This window comes from Taeniopygia guttata, chromosome 6 (assembly GCF_048771995.1).
Source record: "Taeniopygia guttata chromosome 6, bTaeGut7.mat, whole genome shotgun sequence".
NCBI classification, from domain to species: domain Eukaryota; kingdom Metazoa; phylum Chordata; class Aves; order Passeriformes; family Estrildidae; genus Taeniopygia; species Taeniopygia guttata.
Window position 1 is genome coordinate 18,745,132 of NC_133031.1, and position 20,706 is coordinate 18,765,837.

The following is a 20,706-nucleotide window of genomic DNA, read 5'->3' on the forward strand; positions in this document are numbered from 1 at the left end:
AAAATCATGAACAAAACTAAAAATGTAAGCAAGGCCTGCTGCATGCCAATCACACACCCCATCTGCTGCACGATGCTGTTTGCCCGTTTGAGCGCTCAGCCAAGTTCAAGAGCTTTACTGACATGTGGGCAGGATTTGTATTACTCCCAGAGAGGCCAAGACAGAGCATCATAAAGCACACATGAGAGCTTTAAAGGCAGCGCCTCCATAACTTTCAGGCATCACTTACTTTAAAACTAAAATATATCAGTATGCATAAACTGGCAACAAGAACACTTCCTTACTGGAGGACAAATGGAAACACGAGATTTAACAGCATGATTGAATCCCAGAACAAAGAGAAAACACAGAACCTCCTCAGATCCTCCCCACACCTGCTTAGTTACATCCTTTAAAAGAGCCAAGCCACAGGGAATATAAACATGGGCTGAGATGGGATTATCAAACCACAATCAACAAGGCAGGAAGGGAAGGTATTTTCCCAAGAAAACACAGAGAAAGGAAATCCAGAGAAGATTAAGCTTCAATGAAAATATGCCAGGTAATATGTTCTGTGCTATTGCCAGTGATAACAGAGCATAAATGAAGGAGTTTTGCTCTGTTTCTCGCCTTGAAAAGGGTTCCAGGCTTGCAGGCAAGGACACGTTATGACTATAAAGAGAAAAGGGAAAATTATTGGAAAACACAGTTAACCCTCTCTGATGACGGCAAACAAGTCAAACCAGTTCTTTTTGCAGGTATTTCAAGGACAGCATGTGTTAGAATTCTTTGAAAGAGCTCAAACAGCCGATATAATCCAACTGTGTATTCAAAGATGATGTGAAACAGCCCTCCTCCGGTAAAGAAGCCTGGCAGACACTCTAATAAAGCCTGCCTTTGTTCAAGGGTGGCTTAGAGAAAGCTGTAAACTAAACCCAGATGCCACCCTGTCGCATCCCCAATCTGCTGGGTCCCTAATAATGCACACAACTCAAATTCTGTCTGTATCAACCTAAAGCACTTTAACTCCACGGTGCTAATTAAAGGATAAAGTTACGTGAATGAACAGACCATCTGCAGTACTGAGTACAAACAGACAAGCATGCCAGAAAAGTCATGCCACTCAAAGCAAGTTAAGACAAGTTCCACAGGATATTTCACAGCTAAATTAATTCCACATCCTACCTGATTCAAAGGTGAGGAGTTGGGCACCTGCAAAGAGGGATCCAAACTTGAAGCACATCAAACTGGGGGCCTGCCAAAAAGGAAGAAGTGCTAAGAGCACTAAGTGCTCCTAGACAGTCCCTTCTATTCAGGATTCCAGTTAGATGTTTAGGCCATACCTCACACAAAATGAGAATTCCTCATTACTACAGCATCTCCATCCAACAGCACAGTACACTTGCCCAAGAGGCAGTAGGTAGGGCCTCAGCTTCCTCCTTCACTGTGTTTTATTTGGTTTATAACTTCCTGTAAAGTTGGCTGGGGCACATGGGAATGCCAAGACAGAGAAGCTTAAAGCTCAGTTGTTACCCTTATCCATAGCCATGCTGTTTCCTAAAATATGGACTCCAGTCATACTACCATTGCAGTCTTCAGAAACAAATGCCATTGCAAAAGACAGAAGAGGTCAAAATCCTGGCTGCAGAGCCCCCAGATGGTCTTAGCTCAGTGAAGCGAAGATTTCACCCACTCAGGTTTTGCTTTCTGCAGGATAGACAAAACAGTAACTGAAAATGCCTGCAGACATCTGGAACCACACCACCTAGGTCCTCATTACATTGCTAGAACCACAGAGCTGTGGCAAAATCAGTCAGATTCAGAGAAAACAGGATGGAGTCTCTCAAGGTAGTTGAGAAGTACAAGAGGAAGGAAAAGCATGCACATGACTTGGGCCTGGTGGCTGGGGCATTCCCTTGAACAATAAATCTGACAGAAGCAGAAAATTAGGTTCTTCTGGGTTATCAGCAGGAAGTACTTGGTGTTAAGGAAACCTTCCAGTCTGACCATTCATATGACTCTGGCAGTTGCACTCCCAACATGAGAGACTTTCACTGCTGGGATTGAAGCCTCTTCAAAGCAGGAGGCTCCTGTGATGCCATGGAGAGCCCTGCTTGACTCCCTGCACACCCCACTCAGTCAGACCAGGTTTCCTTACTGGTTAGTCCCCAAGATTCCCATGGCAGCATCTCAGATGTCTTGTTCCACAAAATAATTTATTCACAGTGCAGTAACACAAACAGCCTGAACTGGTGCCTCCAAGGAGTAGCCCAAGAAAAGACCCCCAGGGTTTTTATCCCATCACAGTCTACCTGCACACACATCTCACTCTTTGTCCTGAGTCCCCTGCTCTTGTGCTGTGCCTCCCAGTGTCCATCCACCCACCTGACTGGCACCATTCATCTTCATGCCCTTTGCTGACCAAGAAGTTGGTAATTCATGGCCTCTTCTCAGGCTCCCACACAGAGCTCAATCTGTATCTTGCAAACTGAACTACCTGCACCAGATGTATCCCTTAACAATGTGAAGGGACAACAACAGGAAACCTCAGTATAGCAGAAGTAGGTGGAAACCACTTGGAATTCCCACTTTAATCATCCACCCTGTCAAGACCTCAGTTTCACAAGTGACAGCAAGAACGTGAGATAAACCAAATGAACTGTAACTTGCTGGATTGTTAGGGTCAAGTGCCATTGGAAGAATGCAGATGGAAGTCCTTCCTCACCTGCCACCTACTGCAGCCTCTGCCCATTACATGTTCCAAAATAAAGGCTAACTACTCTTTGCCAAAGATTCGCAGCTGGAATGGGGCAAGTAAGCACAAATCATAATTTCCTGTTTGTGGTTTGGTACTTACCAGAGTCTATAAACATGCTGTCTGAACAGCAGATTCTCTTAGGTCACTTCCACTTCAGAAAGTCCACCATATTCCCTTGCTACACAGGGTATGCTGGAAAACTTCAACAGAAGCCCTGGAGCATAGTGGCACTGGCTACAGATGTACACAGGCCTTACCAAAAGAAATGCATCCCCAGAATGCATGCAAGTGTGTACAAATGCTTTGTATTACTTGGAAAGGGAAAAAATACACCAATCAAATAAGTCAGTTGCTTTTCTGTTTAAAGCACAATAAGTATCCTGCATTAAAATCATATGTCTTTATGTGCATGCCACATATGCCCTGGAACCTGTGGCAGAAGGAAGATGATAGTCACTAACAGAAGGGAATTGGAAAGAATTTCACCTGTAAGTTGTTCTGGTCTGCCCCAAGGTTTCTTAACTTCTCTTCAACTGGCCTAGCCCACAGCAGTGATGGTGAGCAGCATCACCTCTGTCAGTGCTCTGACAATCTGTTGCAGGGTGGGCAGGTTAAAAATAAAGTAACAGATCACTGATGCCCACATAATGCAGATACTGAAGTACCATCCACAATCCTGCCATGGGATAAATCAATCTGTAGACTGCAGGGCACCTTCCAGATGCAGGCTGAAAATTCTGCTCAGAGACTTTGTGGATGCTGCCAAGACCAGATTGCTGCCATGCAATCTGGTCTTCTGAAACCTCCCCTCTACGCAGCACAAAGCCTGACCAACTGAGGAAGGAATGGAAACTCCCTGAAGAAATTTGCTGCTAGATGGTGTAACAGCTTCATCAGCTGCCTTACTTGCTTGTAATACGACTTGAAACAATCTACTAATGCAGATTTGGAATCTGTTTTTCTGCTGGAGGTCTTGATGTGAAAGCTCAAAGCTCCATTTACAAAACTACTTTGGTTTTGTGTTTTTGTCATTGTTCTGAAGGTATCATCCAGTGATTTTAGTAAATTCCTGTGTGCATCTTAACTTTTCCCAGCTACTTTGACATTTCAGATGGATATAGCTTATGTCTGCTTTCTGTACACTACATTTTCCATATTTGCAAATATTTCCAATCCTATCAGCTTGCGTTGGCTCCCGTTTGAAGCTTTTATTTATTTCATTTTGAGCTTGTTCGGACTCTTCCCCTAGTAATGTATCTTACGTAATCCTCTTCTAGAGATGACAGATGTGCATTTTCAAAAAGAGGATCCTGCATCTGTGTTTCATTTTAGTTTACTGTAGCTTAATCAGTACTTTGTTAACAGCAGTATTTAGGAGATGTTATCAAGCCTCATGCACTTCACATGCATTGGTTAACTTGACAAACAAATCTAATCAAGAGAGCTTAAGGGAAAGGAACTAACACTTCCTTTCCTGCAGTACCTTTCACATTTCTCTTCTAATGTTGCACTAACCCTGAAAAGAACCCTTGTACTCAGACCAGGCAGATATAATTCTGGATTATTGCAATTTACAGCTCTGAGTCTGCCCATATACCTTGCACTGTTTACTAGTTTAGCTGTAACTTCTCCCTTTATTATCTCAGTTCCTCCATTCCTCCACCGGCTACTGTCCGAAAACTAAAGAGCTTCAAGATTTTAAGTTCAAATATATTTTTAAGTCATGCTATTGAGTATTTAAATCAAAAGAAATACTTAGAAAGGGGACAAGAGTTTCTTCTGCAAGTTCTCCATCTTCACTTTGAAAGCTTCTCAATATACAGGAATATACAAGCATAGACTACACAAAATCCACAGAGAAACAGAGGTATCTGCCAGCTCTGACTAACTTCTCTCTAAATAAGAATAGAGTTATTTTTACAAATATAAAGCAACTAGACAAGTAAGCTCTTAAACTACAGTCTCAGTAAATAACGGTCCTAGAGCTCTTAGCAACCCCTTCCCATGATTTCAATGAAAGCTGAGCAGGATCTGGACCTCTGAAAAACAAGTTCCCTAAAACCTGTTCCCTTCAAATCAAGTGAGCTGACAAATGCATTTATGAACTAGCTTGGTTAGCATTCAGGAAAACAAATGTCACTTCCCTCTGTTACAGTAACATAATAGTAGTCATTATAGTCCCCTGAGAAACAAAGAAATTACTTTTGTCTGCCCCTACTAATAATAGCAATTTACCTGCATCAGAAGCATCACTGATCATTCCTGATGTTCTGTGGAAAAAACAGAGCACCAGGTGCTCCGCACACACCTGGGGCAGTGAGCTCCTGCTACAGATGCAAAACTTCTTTAGCATCAGTGGTCTGCTGGTTCACAGACATTTTTAAGAAACTCCCTTTGTATATTTTTTTACGAAATAGACCATAATAACATCAGCAATAATCCCTGGGACAGTCTCAAACTACAACAAGCAAAAAGAAAAAGAAGTAAAGCAAGAGTTAATGATTCTCTACATTGGAAAGTCCTAATGGTGGAGACCGGGGAGAAGTAACAGCCAGGGCTCCTGTTTTCTCAGCCAGCAAATTCCTCTACCTGCTCCACCGAATTCCCAAATCTATTTGCAAAAGGGGGTGCCATTCACTCTCTTGCCTCAATAATCACCATTTCTCCTCACCCCTTCACATTAAAGACATGAATCACACTCATAGCAAGCTGTGAGTCTTCACAGCTTTGCTGCAAGCAGGACGTTACATGACAGCCTGTTTGGGGTTTGCCTTATCACTTTTAGCCATGATCCCATCAACTCCCAGCATGAGTGGAGACTGGCTTCCTGAGAAATTAATGCCCCTCTCAGAAAAGGCATTCTTCCCTCCAATTTGGCACTGAAGCCACCCTGCAGATCAAAAATTGTGTCTTAATCACACAACTTTAAATTTTTCTAAAGATACACATGAAGATTTGCTTCATTATAATATTCATTGTCAGAGAATATTCATTGCCTACAGCATTCCTACAGTTTCTGAGAAAAGCTGTCTTTCCTTCCTCACTGCATGTCCAAAAGTAATGCACAGCAGTAGCCTACATGGATTCCATCACAGTGTGAACACAGGTTTGGTCCACCAAGACTGGTGCAGCTGGTCGACTGCAATTGCAGATCGTCCTGCAATCAGCACGGAAGGTCCACAATACAGCCACTGAATACAAAAAACACTCCCCTCACCCCTACTCATGCACAAATGCAAAACCCACAACACTATGACATGCCTCAGAAAGACAGCAAGTGATATCAAGGACAAGGAAACACCCCAGACCTCCAGAATAACTGCAAATCTATTGGGAAAAAACCCCACATGCTCATTGTGATTTGGCAAAGTGCTCCATGTGACAATTGATATTCTTGAAAAGAAAATGTAATGAAGATTATAGTCCAATGGAAGAAGAGACATACTAATACATGTATAAACCAGAGAGAGAAATTTGCAGGTAAATTTCTGGTCTAGCACACAAGTCCATACAATGTAACACCTATAGATAATTTATGATCCTTTCCCATTCTCTATTACAATCCTTTTGGTGTTCATAAACCTCTAAATCAGTTCTGAAATCCAAGGAAAATTGCTCTGTATTTTCATCTTCAAAATTATTAAAGATTATTAAAAAATGCACACACTTACATTGAAGACAACAAAAGCCTGGGTTTCTCAAGCAGTATAAATATTTACAATGCAAGACAGTGATGAAACAGAACAATCTCACCATTGTTCAGTGAGGACATTGCTCACATTCTATATTGTACAGAGATAACAACAATGCATTTTTAGGAAAATTCTGTGCTACATCACTTATTTTCCATTACATCAGAGATGAACAGTTGTAAAAGCCATTTACAAACACAGGTACCTAATCAACATTCTTCACTATTGTTTAATTGCTACCAGGCAAAACACTCCTCTTAAGGCAGAGTAAAAAGAATACACTATTGATTTTATGATTCTGTGTTTTGAAGAAATGTGAAATCATTCCTTCTTTGTCTTCAGGTAAGAAATTTCCAAAGCCATGCACATAAGAATGTATTTCTTTTGAATGATTTATGAGTTAAATGTCAGGTAACTCTTTATTTATAGGTTTAAGTTACAACATGTGGAAGCTTTGGAAGCTTTAATAAAAATCTAGATTTCTGGATCACTATGACAAGCCTTTAAACTCTGAAGAAACACCTATAAACCACATTCTTTAGGACTTGCCCAAAGCAACTGGAGAGCCTAAAACCAGAGTCTGCAGAAGTTCAAATACAGAGTAAAAAGACCAATGTACAAACATCTTGTACCTGATTCTTCTGCTAACTTGCATGAAACAGATGAGTTTGATGTCAACCATAAACTCTCACATTTTAAAGTAACCTGACTTCTGATAGCAAACTCACTACCAGAAGTCATTTGTAATCCCCCAAATATAAAAATTCTAAATACATGCTAAATACAGGGAAATACCAGGAGTCATTAAAGACTTCAGTGAGAAATTTTTATTGGGGAATATACTCAGGCACAGTATGTTTCCTTAAAGGCTTTATATTTCTATCTTTATCCATTCTGATACCTTTTCTGTACATTTGCTATGTCCAAGAACCCCCTGTGCAAAAGGCAATGGGGGAAGGACCAATACTGTGACCTGCATGAGAATTTGTCCTCCAGGCAGAACGTGCTGGGGGAGTAGAGTTCACAGACATTGCTGCTCATCTTTATTTTAAGTATCACCAACACAGAGGTGTGCTCACTGGCTGTGTTTTAGGAAGGCAAATAATTTGAGTTGTTTGGTTTAGTCACTTCTGTGCAATGGAAGGATAACAGTACTTTCACTTCCAGGCTGTTCCAGCCACACAGATAGCTTTTGTTTTGTTCCTTACAATGGCAATGTACAGTACCTGGCACAACCAAGAGCACAGACTGAAGTGCTACAGCAAGACAAGTAATAACATCACTACACATCTGAGTCACTCTCAGTTTCACACCTGCATTGCCACCAAAAATTGACAAATCTTGATTTGAGAAAGTTGCTCAGCAGACAAACACGGTATTTCTCCTTGAGTTCAACATGAAAACTATGCCTATAGTTTAAGAAACCCTGTGTCATAGCATTACCATTAAAAAGTAAAGCTATATAAAGCCCACAGGCAAAGTCCAGCTCTGTGAACAAAACTAAATCCCTTCCAGTGCCACAACAAGACAGCCACTTCCAGCTGCAACCTTATCATGGGATTTGCTAGGTGGTTAAAAAGGCTGCATGTGTCCATTGTATTTTAAGTGTCTTGGTGTAGTTTAAAGGCCAGGCAACTGATTGCAGATGGCTGACAAACAGTCACACCCAGGTCCCTGTGCCAGAGCTGACACCGACACGCGCTGGCAGCGGCACAGCACCCGCATAGTTTCCCTTCATGAGGGTGTTATTGCACACGAGCGTGCTGGCACGTGTGTCCTGGTTCTGACCATCCTTCCCCCACAACAGTACTCTGTGCCACCCAAAAAGAAGGGACTGGCATTACTGAAACCCACAGACAAGGCATTCCTTACCACAGTCCATAAAGGGCCATTCATCCCCACTCTACCTAAAATAGCTACTGGATGCAATCATGAGATGAATACGTGACTGTGGATTCTTTTAAATCACTGCCTTCTTGCACAGACAAGGAAACAGTGTCCAGCAGTTGCATCGTCACCCATTGTCCTTGTTCTCAATTCAGCAATCAAGTGTTGACCCTTTCTGTCCCACCCAGTATTAGTCCCTTCATTTCTAAAAGTATTTAGAAGTTTAGAGATTTTATGAGAAATCGGGAGAAACAGCACAAAACTCCACCAATCCCTTCCTATGCACTTGCAATACCTGTATAGAAAAAAGCAAACCCATCACAGCTTCCTATCACCAGAATTACAGCAGTAAAGTCCAGTTATCATCCACTAGCTGCTCACTGCCAGCCAAACACAGCCAGCTGCAGAAAGTGACTGAGACAAAGTGAAATACCCAGGTATAGAAAAATGGTGCTTACTAACGAGAAACACTTAGAACTGCACAGATCTGCTTCTTGCAGCTGGAGAAGAGCTGACTTGCAGTGCCCTTCTGATCCACTCTTAAATGATTACCAGTTTTTACTCCAGCATGTGTTTCAAAGCAATCTCCAAGTGTCTAGTAAGGGTGAGGGGAAGCCCAAGCCATCAGATAGCAAAATTCTGTGGGACAAAAGGTGGTTTTGAATGAACCTGGTGACAGCTGGAGCAACACAATGGAACGGATACTGGGATGCTGTTGCATATCTAAAAGGCAGTAAAATAAGCTGCTATATGAAGTTCTCCAAACAGGGAAATAAAATTCAGGAGTATGGCCACGTCACTCATGCCAATTGACATGTCACAGTCTTCAACCCAATCTCACATTTAGAAGTGGCTTTTCTGTCATTTCCCCAAGCAGATGGTATCTGCTTTAAATTAGTTTAAACAGGAGCCAGTGAGATGAGCCAAGTGTGCTAAAAAAGACCGATGCCACTCTGGTGCAAATGAGCACTACTGTAAAACCTGAAACATTCATGATGACAAAACCTGGAAGAAACAGTAATTTTTATCAGGTATCTGCTGAAATTGAAAGCCAGAAGAAAAAAAGTTATTTATTTATCAAGCTAAAATATCATTAGTCCTTGTGGAAAATCTACTGTTGAAGAAAGAGGCAAGCATTGAACCTACTGAATTTTTACATCAACAGCACCCTTCACGGCAGAGAGGAAAACCCACACAACTCCACCCTACTCTCCTCCATGTTTTCCAGTACCCATACCAGCTGACTTTCTGGTTTCCTTCTCTAAGTAGCTACAATTATGATAATATTCACGGACATTTGCTTTCTCAAAGAGCAGATGAAAAATAACTACAGACAAATAATATGAACATCTATCAAATCAGGCTAATGGAGAGATAACGACTTATTTCTCTATTAATCATTTTAAATGGCAAATGAAAGTTTGTTTTTTCTTTCTCAGTTGAAAAAAAGAAAACTACCTCCTATTCCCAATGCAACAGATGTTAGAAAGTCAAGACAAAAATCTCCTGTTTCCTGCTCACTTAAAACAGTTGGCTTGTTCAATTCTAGATAGTCCCATCTTTAGCACAGGCTCCCACACATGGGCTGTACAGCACATCAAGATGTTCACAAGGTATATAAAGACTAAAGATGTCTTCTGCTATTTCTGAAGTGACAGGAACCCACCAGTGACCAAAACACTGCTGCTTTGCTCTTAGTGGACCCAATAATTCCCTTCAGTCTCTGGGCTCTACAGGAAGCAGCGCTGTGCCTAGGAACAGGCATGGTCCCCTCTGCGTCACAAGTGACCTTGTGCCTGGCACGGTGCTTCTCCATTGCCTGTGCTCTCTCTGAAAGAGGCATGAAGCCTTGAGCTTGGAGGAAGTTACACTCCCTGTTTTTCAGGGACACATACTATTCAGTGAATGGCATTACCTGGCAACATTACCATTATTTTACGAAGAAATAATCTGGCACAAGCTCACATCCCCTACATTTCCTGCAGAGTTAACAGAAGTTTCACATCTCAGCAAGGCCAGCTGATCTCTCACTGCCTCATTACAGACAACAGAAGTCATCGAATTTAAGAAATAAAATCGACAAGTGGCTAGGAAGTATTCAGACTCTAATCTCAGGAAGTATGAAATACCTCAGCTGAAAAGGCTCCCTCTTCCTTGCCATGCTGCTTCTGCAGCAAAGCCACACAGCTGTCTTAAAATGCTCAACCTAACATCTTCAAGCAGGAAACAACATAACACACATATGTTCTTTCTCTGCTCATGGATTGGGTTTTCTGGGGTAGGTGTGGGTTTTTTTAAAGGAAAAATAAAATGTCTAGGAAGCAGATGCCCACCAAGGAGGGCATCCTCTTTCCTTATAAAAGAAGAAATTGCTGGAAAAACTGCACCCTACAGCATTTAGCTGGGGCAAAGACTCAGCATAAATGCAGAGCAAAGTTACTACCATCAGTGTCAGAATAGCTGGTCCCCCCAAAAATTACCTCCCCAAACACTGATTCTTTCCAGACTGACAAAACCACTTCAGTCTTCGATCTTGTCCTACATGCAGGTTATGAATTAGAAGACTTCTCTAATTACAGATCACCAGTGGAATTAGAAGGTAGATTATTTTTAGCAATTGTCTGATTGAGCTGCATTCAGCTGCAGATTATTTACTGCTTTGTCTACAACTATATTTTACACACAATTTTCCAATACAACATTTAGTAGCTCTTCAAAAGTCATCTGCTATCAGCAAAGACAAAGACAAAGCAGCTACCATACACCCAAGAAAGTACTTTACATCTTCAAGTTTCTCACTCAAAGCCTAGAAGGAATGGCGAGGGGAGATGAAGAAATCGGGAAAGGCAGAGTCATCTTCCCACGCCAGCAGTGAAGGCATTTGCAAGCTGGAGTAACCCATCCCTTTGCCAGCTGTCATGCTGGAGTGGCATCTTTTCTAGAAGGGGTCATAGAAGGCCCAGAGACAGCATAACACGCTGCTTTATTGCTCACCAAGTTAAAGCATGACTTAGCCTGCTAGTGATTTTCTTCTCTTTTTCTTGGCACATTACGATAAAAGAAGAAACAGAGGCGCACAGAAGAAAGGCTTGGCTCAGAAACGTGCCAACTGTCCTTGACTCAGAGGGGTCGCTGGACACAGGGAATAAACTGCATCTCAGAAATCAGGCCTGTGCTGCAGTATGTCCACGTAACTGACCTTGCTGAGATGCACTGTGCACAGTCAAGTTGCTTTCCACTCCCATCCCCTGCTGACAAGAATTACTTTCAGACTTGAAACCCAACAGTTTCATCATCTTATTAAATTCCCAATTCCTGGCTCAGATGTCTCTCATATGCATTAGTTAGATTACATCAACCACAAAGACTGTCCATGAGCCACAGAGGATATAGCTCAAAGGCAATCACTCAGAGATTGGATCATCAGCTCTCCGAGTTTCTCTTCCCTTATTCATAGAAGCAGCAATGCAAACTGTGTGACAAGGGACAAGTGTATGCTTTGTAGTGTCATGTGGAAAGAGAGATAACACCAGAGCATCAGCATGCAACTGGAAAACATACCTTTCTTGAGCAGACTATCTGCCCTGAAGCAGAACCATCCCTGCAGGCTCTACCCACAACCCCTGCACGCGGCATGGACAGTAAAGACAGGCTAAGCCAAAGCCATGCAGGTCTTACAGAGCAGAGAGCCTTAACACAGCAGCTAATGAGGACTTGAAAAGGCAGCTGACAAACAGCCAACCAGCACGATGCCTGCAGGGCATCACAGCCCTACCAAGTCTCTGCAAAACACCTAGAGTTCTGCATAGAGAGAACATGCCAACTAAAAAACTTCCTGGTAGGCAAAGACGGATGAGACAGACTGAACACGTGTCCAAGCTGACAAGTAGAGCTCAAGTAGACAGAGAAAGCAAACAATCATAACAAATATCTAGCAAGACACAATGAAAGATCACAGCCAAGAATAAAATGGATGAGTGATCTAATTTCCCCTCTATATAAGGAACTGATCCTGAGTTCTTTGCTCTCAGGCTGCTGGACCACATGATGCTATGCTTGCCAGGGTATCACTAACAAAGGAAAGTGAGTGAGAAATTGTATCTTGAATCACACATGTTCGACTGCAACTGAGCTGGGATCCTTGCCTTGTGTTTGGAGAAGCTGATACCAACATCACCAGTAAATAAAAGCCTAGGTCTGGGCCAGATACAAGTGCTTCAGTGTCCCCAAAACACCAAACACTCACCATGGGAGATCCTGGGAAGAAAAACGTCACCAAAAGACTGCAAAGCATATGTCAGACTCACCCTACTGCATTTGGTATGTAGATATATAGAGCAGATGCTTCCACACTTCATTAGTAGCATCTCAAATGCAGCCTTACTGAGCAGGGGTAAAATGCAAGGAACACTTAGGCAGACTTAGTATGGGGCACAGGGCTCTGGCAGGGCCATCTCCTGCTGCTTTGAAGCTGCAGCTCTAATATATCGCTTGCACACTGCCTCACTAGAAACAAAGCCACACATTTCATTTAAGAAAGTAATCATATGGATTAGAAAAGGTCAGAGAATAATAATTTTGAACTTCTTGCCATTTGGAGATTACAATAGTGTTGCAAGTTCTTCATTATTTGCCCGGAAAACTTCACAGGGCAGTTTTCCTATAGTTCCAGGATGGTACATAAAAAGGTACTAATCTCTAAAAAGTCTCAGGAACTGCAGAGCTCTGCAGGTGTACTAGAGCAGGACTCTTTTTCATGCCCTGCCAAAGCATACAGCAGCTCACTTATTCAAGTGAGACCTTTCAAGCCTTGTAATTTTGGAATGATTGGTGAGAATTTCTGCAACATCAGAAATACTCAACTTGAGCGGTCTCAGTATGAGTTATCCTCCCCTGTCAGGTCTGACCCTAAGAAGAAGGGTGCAAAATAACTGAACATTGCTGTCAAAATAATCACAGAAACAACATACATGCCTCACACAAACGAACTGCCAAGAGGCAATATACAGTTTTTATGCCCCAAAACAAGATATTTCAAAGCTTCAATAGGAAAACACTGCGTAAGAACACCAATGTGTTTAGAAGTCTGCAATGTGATCTTGCTTTTATTGGCTTCTGCTTTATTATGCCAAGAGTAAAGTTAAAACTGCCTTCCAATATTTTAATCAAACCTGCTACTATATTTTGCTAATTCCCAAGATCAAGCCAGCCTGACAAGAATCATGTAATTTTACAAGGGTATCTCTCCTCCCTCCACCCCCTTATGTTATCAGACATTAATTTTGTGAAGAGTCTGCTGCATCATGCCAGCTCTAATTTGGTAACAATACTTTAAATTTCTCCTAAGCCTTCAGAAGGCCTTGCAGTGGAAGAAGGCCATTCCACAGCAGAAGGACTAGCACAGTCGGAGATGCTGCATTTGGTATCCTGTGTTTGTAGGTTTCATAGGGGCCACTCATCCATGTGGCCTAGCTTATGTTTAAAAAGTGCCATCTCCACAGGCTTTGGCACAGGGTGAGGCTGCAGTTCTCAGCTGTGACATTGCAATTTATATTCCATTCTTTTCTGCAACATCTAAAGTTCCAGCAATTATGTGACATGTAGCCAACGAGTTCAGAAGTTACTGGCAGTGTGATTGCATAAGCTCACTTCCCCTTAGAGAACAGGTTAAACAATTTAAACAAAAATCCAAGAATCCTACAAATATCATGATACAGATGACAGCTGAGTTACAGGAAACTAAGGTGTGCATAGGTGAAGTAACTGAAACTGGAAAACAGGCCAGAAGCAGGAAAAAAGACTCAGATTTCCTGTCTCTCACAAAAAAGACCCCTATTTAGCTGCAACAGAACTTCCTCTTCTTTTAAAAGCTAAGCAGATTGTTTTCTTCTCATTGAAACAAGACAACATTTCGTTCAGTATGCATTTATCATATTTGGTGTAAAAAATCCTTTCCTCTAGAGATCACTTGCAATGTCAAAGAGCAGCAAATTTTCAGCCCACCTGCTTTTGTGGATTATATGCATGCACATACAGACACATTTTATAGAAGCAGTTTCATTGTAAATCAATGGCCACAGATTGACTAGAGAAAAAACACTGACAACAACTGTCCTTCCTAGTCCTGGCACTTTCAGCTCAGATTTGGCAGGCAAGCTCAAGATGATTATTCTAAAAGCTCTAACAATAATCACAGTTAAAAGGACACTTTGGATGCAGAACTCCAAGGGGAACTCCGTCATTTACTAGAAGAGAACGAAAAATCAAAGCCTACTGTCAACTTCAGAGAGAGTCAGACTGCTCCCATGTGTTTTCTTCTCTGTCATCACCTATGGTAAACCATTACCTCACACTCTTCACATTCCTCCAGTATACCAGACTCCACCACGCTTATGTATGATGAACCAAAAAGCCACTGCCAACTTTCACTGTCTATCCACTGTATCAGAGTTCGTCATGCTGTTAAATGCAAGTCCCTTAAGAGTGGTTTGCTGAAGGAGGTCATGGAAAATATGCAAGAAGGAGACAAAACTACATTCAGATAGGGCAAGCAGAGTAATTTGCAAGAACTTCTTGCTATAATGTGGCCCATGTTATGAAACCATGGCAGAGCCCTGTATTGCATCACTTCCTGTTCTCTAATCCATCAGTCTTCCCATAAATATTTCTATGCACGTAGAAAAAAAATACATACACAGAAATATGCCACGTTTTTCCATTAGCCTTTCTCTTCTGACTGATGCATTCATAGTTACAAGAGATTATAACAAGGATTGGCATAGTAGTGAATCACCCTGAATAGCATACTGTGCTTTTACAACTAGAAATAGAAGGATCAGAGAGATTAATCCTCTGTCCTGGATGAGACAAGGAGCCAGTGACAGGGAAAGCAAATATAAATAGGCAGAGAAGGCTTTGTCTTCCTACAGCTCTCATTGGTTTTGAAGGAGTCTCCTCAACAAAGAAATGCTTTATGAGACCTTTACAGATGACCTTAAACAAAGACATCCCTTTTGGAAATCCTGCAGTAATTTGGAGACAAGGGGTTCCCACCAATAATCCTGTGACATCACCTTCCCTCTCCCAGGAAAGTAAAGGCCAGGTCCACTGCCAAGAGAAGTGCTTACTGCAGAAGATCTGACTGAAAACTTCCTCAATATTTAACTGGTACTATAGAGCAGGTTGTTCAGAGTCAACCTGTGGCTTCCTTCAGTCGATGGTACCCAAGTGGTTCTCTAGAGGCAAAATGCACCCAAATCCCATGTCTAGAAGCCATTTCTAGTTTCAGACCTAGGAGATATGGCAACGTGTGGACTCCCACACATTGGTGTGGTGTGCCCATGGAATTCTTGTGTAATGAGAAAGCAGAACTTCAAACTAAACTCTAGCAACAAGAACAGAAGCACAACTCCCTTCCTAAAGCTGCATAATAGCACAGAGTTATTAACAGTAAGTCTGCGTGACAAATTATTCTGGTCATTAGAATCAGCAGATCAGACCCAGGGGAAACCTAGCTATTTATTCAGAAGCATAGGGGTTTTTTCCCAACAAATACTCTTCCTTGCAGGCCCAGTATACACACTAAAGAGAAACCAAAAAGCTTTTTAAAAATAAAGCACATTTGAGAGGAAGAGAGGACAAAGGATTAGTATACTTTTTCAAAAATGAGTAACTTTATGTGTAAACTTGAACCCTATTCTTTTTATTTCTTCTTCTTTTTTTGGTTTGTCACCTGTCTTTCTTTCCTTCCCCTATTAACCAGTTGACCCTTTGATTCAGTGAGAGAAGTTTCTCATCCTGTGTCGAGGACATGACAGAAGTCAAGCTACCAGCTCAGGAAAGAGCAAGCTGACAACATTTTTATTCCTTGTAGTGAACCTCTTATCTCGATGGTGCCTAAACACATGATCTTACTGAAGCCATGACCAAACTGGGAGACAAACTCAGTCTTAGCTGAGGTAGCAGTGACCTGTTAAATGACGTTCTTAAGTCCAATGCCTGTTTTCCCAAGGAGAAACTCTGGTGCTGTTGTTCATCTGCAGCCTCACCTGCAAAGTGGACTGGTGTCTGATGCCCTTTGAAGGGCAGATATCAAGGCATTCCCAGCTGATACACAGGACTCACCTACCCCCAAAATATACAGCATTTATATTCTGTATGAATTTTGGCTACATGTTTTGCAAGGTTTACAGCTTGAATCCTTAAATGAGTCTCCAGGGACAAAGTGCTCGTCTGCTGCCTTTATTTCATATAACTATGGAAAATCTCAGCCGCATTTTCTAGAACATTTCACTATTTTCCACCCATTACACATAGGTAATACATGTGTATTTTATCTAACATTTCCAACACTGTTTTCAGTTGAGTCCAATCAACCATGACATTCTGCCAGGTGAAATTCAAGATTGGCTACTAATCCTCCCCCCACTCCCACCACTTGCCTGCAGGTACCAAATGTTGAGCTCCAGAGTGGTGCTCATTTTAAAAGACAGAGAAGTTTAACAGTCATTTACAAACACCTTTGATCTAGATCAGCCCAAACATGATTACCAGGAGGACATATAATAAAGGCCTGCCTTCCTTCTCAGTCCCTGGGGAAAAGAAATTGCAAGCACGAGAAACTGCTGATGGTTGAGATCTCTTGCTGTTGGTGAACTGTCTGGCTGTCTGGTGATGAGTTACATTTAAGAGTAACAAAGTTCTTAAAGCATACCTTTACTTGAAAGAAGACCAGGCTTCCAAGGCCTCTTGTCCATTTACCTTCCCCAGAATCAATAAACAAACACTACATAAACCATTATTTGGTTTTTTGATGCTTCACATGAATGTGGATACCTTGATAAATCTCACAAAAACATTGTGGGAAAAAGTGAAAAATAATCTGGCTTAGAAATTAAGAGTGCTTTTGGGAAGTTTTCAGTAAAATTCAAACAGAACTAGCAAAACTGACCCTATGTCAGCGAAGAGCACTTCAACAATCCAGAGCTGTGAAAATTCACAGTGAACAAAGCCCACCCAGCAAGGGTAATGCCAGCTCTGCTATGCTACATCAAGCTGCCACCAGATCTTTGCAGTCATTCCACAAGTCAGCAAAACAGAAGTCCCAGCAAACCCTGCATGAGTTCTCTATCACTATGGAAATTAATACAGTGAATTAGATGTGCAATTTACATGGTTCACACAGTTCCTGCAGCAGCCAGCACTAGATGCTCCCAAGAAAGAACTGGCACGAGGAGTAAGAGGAGCAAACAGATAACTTGCCCCCCAGGAAGATTTACCCTCTAATACCTTATGCCCTGGAAGGGAAGATTTTTCCAGACTTCAAGTTTTTCATTCCTTATAGCCTTCTACAGCTTTGCTATTCACTATTTGTCTGCCACACACAGACACAGTCCAAGCACAGGGTTGTTCAGGGTTCCTGGAAATTCCTCCTTTCAATGCCTGTTAATTGTTTTATGGTCCATCTACTGGCTCTTAAAGAATGCTAGTTAAACACTTCTACAGGATCAAGAGTTCCTTATATTTTTGGGGGAGGGTGGAAGGTTAGAACAAGAGCAAAACAAAATAAAAAACAATTAGAAAAAAAAAAAAAGACAAGACCTCATTCCTGTTTTCATTTTTTCCTGGCAGATAGCCATGCACACTCTATTATTCACACTTTCTGAAGCTGGCTATCAGCCATGCACACGAGGGCTGACTGAGGTATATGGCAGAAAAGATCCATAGCAGGAGACTGCTTTTTCTTACGCAGCAGGATCAATTCAGGGCTCATAACAACCACCTTCAATGCCTTCCTTGAGCAGCATTATTGCTGGAACTTGTCACATTCCTGCAGTGCCCTGCCTTCCCCACTAATGTCAGTGTTTGGAAGAACAGTAAGGAAATCAGTCTGTCAGACACTTTGGTACATTGCCTAAAGTACCTGAGAAAGTCTCAGTAGCTGGGAAATCCTTTCACCCTTGAACATGTGGGCATTGCTTGTCCAAAATGGTGGATCTAAAATAACAGAAGTTTAAATAAAAAACCCAAAAAAATTAATCCTGAAAATACAGAACATTCAGCCAGCATGCTGAGTTAATGAATCCTCAGAACAGCTAAGACTGTGCAAAAGCAGCCAGGGAACAGGTGTATTTTCTAACACTAGACCTCATTTGAACATTGCCAACAATCTAGCCCCACATCCATGCACTGAGGCATGAAAAGCATGCAGCTTTTCTTCTAATGTGACACCACAAAACAGAAAATCACTTCTTTTTAACTAGTTTAGGGCTAGCTGAAAGCCAAGTAAAAAAGTAAAATCAAAATAACAACCGAAAACCCAACACCATAACAACAAATATTCAGTGAATTGTTAATTTCTTAAGTTTACATCAGACCTAAGTCACACCAAGTTCCCAGCAAAAGGGCAGTTGTTCCACAGTCCCACCACAGCAGAATCAAGTCTCACTTTCTCTGAGCAGCTACAAGGTTGTTCTGAGGAGAGTCTGGCACCAAACAGTTTGGGCTATAGCTGAGAAGCTGCTAACACCCCCAGCAGGTATTGCCCCGGGTGCTAGGGCATACCCTCGAGCCAGGAACACTGATGTTTCCAACAATCCTGGTCCTCAGGCAGGCTTAGCAGAACTCTGCATCAGTAGAAACTGATCAATGTTGACAGATTTCAAACAAAATATCTTAGGTCTAATAAATGAAGTGTTTTTCAAAGAAAACTTTTCTCTGGAAATGTTTGACTAGGACTATTGCTAGATCAATCTCAGCCTCATCTGACACTACTCCAAGCCAATTTTAGAAGCACAAATTCGTAAAGCCTGCTGCTACTTCAGTTAAGTGTTACTGTCAGACCGGCTCTCTCCCACCCCCATCTTCCTTCCAGTATCTCTTTCCACCTCCACTCTACCTCTAGCTAAATTGTCCCTTCTATGTTTATACTGCTGAGTTATTTCACAGATTTGCGACGCTTGGAAATAGACCAGTCCTTTGCCAAGCGCAGAGCTGAGCCGCTCTTGCACCCCTTGCACCGCAGTTCGAGACCAACCGATCTGGCACTGGCACGTTGTAATTCTCGCTTTGCTTGCACTTTTAGCGTACTAAAATGAGGCGAAGTTAAAGTGTTACAGTTTGGAACAACTCGAGCATTACTCTGCTTGCCAACTAGCTCCAAGAAGCATGAAGGAATTCTGACTATTCCTTAGTCTGCCGTGAAACTTCAGGACTCCTTATGAACACGTTGTTACCAGCACACCTTCTGCAGTGTTTTCTCTGGCGTATCTCTGTTGCACGCTGATCACGGAACGCGAATTCGCGTTCTCCTCCTAACGGGACACCTGGTGCAAACACGGTCCCTTTCCCACAGCTGGTCCGCTCCCGGCTGCCCCGCAGCAACACTAATGCTCCCAGCGCCCGCAGCAGCGGCTGCGGCTGTGCAGACAAAGACGGCGGAGGTGGGAAAGCCTCTTACCGGGGAATTAGGTGCCGCTTCCCCAGCTCCGACGGAGGAGCAGCCCTGAGCGCCCCGCACGGAGCGCCCGCCCCACGGCGCCCCTGCCCCGGTCCCGGCGGCGCTGCGCGGGGCCGCGGGGAGCCGGGCCGGGCCCCGGCCGCTGCTCGCCCTCACCTGCCGGACCCTGCGGCCGCGGTGCTCCCGGAGAGCGAGGGCGAGCGGCGGCGGCGGAGCAGCGGCCCCGGGGCGGCGGCCCCGGCACCGGCCGCCCCCGGGCCCGGCCTCGGTGCCCGGCCCCGCGGCGCCGGAGGGGCGCCGGACCCGGCTCGGCCCCCGCGGAGGAAGCGGCGGCTGCCCGCGGCCAGGGCGGCGGCCGAGCCTACCTCGGTGGTGCCCCGCACAGGGCCCGGGCCGGCGGCTCCTCCTCCGGCTGAGGCGGCTGCTGCTGCCCATGCCCGGGGCCGGGAGGCGGCGGGCCGCGGGGCCGGGAGGCTCCTGCCAGGCCGGTCTCCCGCAGCTCTTCCCCGGCTCCTGTTTACCGCGGCTCCCCGGGCCGGGCTGCCTGTCAGCGCGCCGCCCCGCCCCGGCCCGCCCCCGCCGCCATGGCCCGGAGCAGCGCGGGCAGGCGCGGCGGCCGCTCCGTGCGGGACGCGGCTGTCCCGCCGCCCGACCGCCTCCCGCCGGAGCCTCCGCGCCCCGGGCACCGGCGGGGCGGGACCGGCGGCACCGGGACCGGCGGCACCGGGACCGGCGGCACCGGCACCGGCGGCACCGGCACCGGCGGCACCGGGAGGCGACGGTCGGCAGCGGACAGCGGAGCGAGCGGGGACCGGCCGTCCCGAGCGCAGCCTCAGCCCTGCGTTCCGCAGCCGCAGGCGGGGATGCTGCTGCCACTATTGCTCGGGGTAAAAACGGCTCGCGCTTTAGTATGTAGAATAAAACAACTTCAT

The 20,706-nt window shown here is 43.9% G+C and overlaps 1 protein-coding gene across 4 annotated transcripts in view; it reads right to left on the minus strand.

Annotated features, from left to right (window-relative positions):
- MARCHF8 (membrane associated ring-CH-type finger 8) overlaps positions 1–20,422 on the minus strand; it is an 88,358-nt gene extending 67,936 nt beyond the window's left edge. Inside the window, exon 1 of one of the 4 annotated variants that reach the window (XM_072931055.1) lies at positions 20,140–20,422. The gene's annotated coding sequence lies outside the window, so the exon portion shown is untranslated. Of the gene's footprint in view, positions 1–19,774; positions 19,944–20,139 lie in introns of those variants that run through there. The other 3 variants (XM_030275989.4, XM_030275991.4, XM_072931054.1) reach the window with 3 other exon arrangements.
- Between the last annotated feature and the right edge of the window lie 284 nt (positions 20,423–20,706).